The 2143-nt window shown below is 32.3% G+C and overlaps 1 pseudogene; it reads left to right on the top strand.

The window, feature by feature from the left end:
• Positions 1-525: 525 nt before the first annotated feature.
• On the top strand, positions 526-1464 carry LOC107632690 (antimicrobial ginkbilobin-2-like protein pseudogene; annotated as a pseudogene).
• Positions 1465-2143: the final 679 nt, after the last annotated feature.

Raw genomic sequence — 2143 nt, forward strand, 5'->3', positions numbered from 1 at the left:
AAAATAGTAATAATTATTCTTTTGATTCAAAAAATAAAAAAATAATAATATAAAATATTTTTAAGTTGTTTGTTACATTAATAATAAATCAATTTATTACATTAATAATCATAAAATATATAAAGAAATTTATATTAAATATATTTATAATAAGTTAAAATATTTTTTTATATGATAAAATACTAAAAGTAAAATTGCAATAATAATAATAATAATAATAATAATAATAATAATAATAATAATAATAATAATTTATATATTATATTTCTTTCTTGCTAATCAGTAATGGCATATTTGCATGCACAAGTTACATTTCCTTTTTATTGATATTCTTACCAAAAGGGTAAAAATAAGTATACACCAAAAGTAAAAATACATGTGCTATATCAAGAAAAAATAATTAGAGTAAAAGTAAAAGTAAAACCAACAAACTTTGCCTATATATTTGCAATGCACTGCTTTGCAAAATTCAATACAAATTGAAAAGCTAAGGAAAAGCCAGAAACATAGATAGAGAGACAAACAATGCCTTTGTGCAAATTCTTCCCACTACTCCTTTTCTTAACCTTAATAAGCCTCTTGAACAACCACACAGTTTCATTCTCCGGTGAAGAAGACCTTACACATTTGTGTTTAGATTCTGGAAACTACACCGCCAATGACCCTTATGACAAAAACCTAAGACAGCTTCTAATTTACCTCACAGCTGAAGCTCCAACCAATGGCTTTGCCATGGCCTCTAAAGGCCAAGGCCAAAGCCGAATACACGGCCTCGCCTTCTGCCGCGGCGATCTCTCCCCTCATGATTGCTGGAACTGTGTCGTCCGGGCTTCCGGCGACATGCTCACATCCTGTCCCAACAACAAAGCCGCCACCATCTTCCGCGAGAATTGTACCATAAGGTACTCAAACGAAGACTTCTTCGGCCAAACCACGACAAACACTTCTTCGTCATGGTTCTGCTGGAGGACAGCATCCTCCGGTGAAGCCACGACGAAGAATGCTGTGTTTGGCCAAAGAGTTCAAGAGTTTCTCACCCAACTTTGTGAGGAAGCTGGGTTGCAAACAAAAATGTACGCTTCGGGAATGTCGGAACTTGACGAGTTTCACACATTATATGGTTTGGCACAGTGTAGTAGGGACCTGTCCACCATTGATTGCATGAAGTGTCTCAATGAATCAGTTTCATATGTTGAACTTCCACAGTGTGGTAAAGAGAGAGTGGGAGTTAGAGTTTATAGTGAGAGTTGTAGAGTAAGATATGAACTTTATCCATTTCTTAATGATCATAGTCACTACCCTATTCCAAGTCATATTCCTCTTCCTCCTTCGAGTGTTCCACATGATGCTGTTTCTCCAAATCCTGCACCAACTTCTTCTTCCGATAAAGCCTTTGAAGGTTCCACACTTATTGGATTCTCTTCTTCAAGTGTTCTGCTATTTGTGATAACTATGGTATGGTAAGAGTAAGGTCAGATTTAAATATTCAAATAAGATTATTTCTGATAAGAAAATAGCTGCAGTTATATTAAAAGGAACCCTTTTTTATAAATTATTTTGTAATGTTTGAATACTACTAAACATGCATGTAATGGTAATTTCTTCTTTATTGCAAGTTTTTTTATGAATATATTCTTTTCTTTTTCTCTCTTTTTTTGTGTGGTTGCATTAGATTATCATGGTAATAATAAATCATTTCCCATTACCCACCATTATTCGAGCATTTTTTTTCCCTTTCAAAGATAATTTCTCGTTTGTTGATAGAAAGTACGCATACAGAAACAAAATAAACAAAGAAGTAGTCACCAAAAAAAAAAAATAAACAAAGAAGTTGGAAAGAAAAAAGAATCAATCAAGCTTTGGTACATTTTCTTGGAAGTTGCAATCATATATTATATAGGCTCTGAAACTCTTGATACACTTTAGAATTCCTTGCTAACTATAAGAGGCGTATATATGTCAAGATGCATGAGAGATTAGGGTGCTCAAATTTAAACCAATATAAATTAAATTGTTTATCCAATTTAATTTAAATTGAAAACGGATTAAAACTGCACTAATTTATATTTGATTGGATTCTATTTTTTAGAAATGATCGAATTATAACAAATCCAATCCAATTCAAACCACATAATATAGTATA

The sequence above is a fragment of the Arachis ipaensis genome, chromosome B3 (assembly GCF_059453495.1).
Source record: "Arachis ipaensis isolate K30076 ecotype BB chromosome B3, ASM5945349v1, whole genome shotgun sequence".
NCBI lineage: Eukaryota > Viridiplantae > Streptophyta > Magnoliopsida > Fabales > Fabaceae > Arachis > Arachis ipaensis.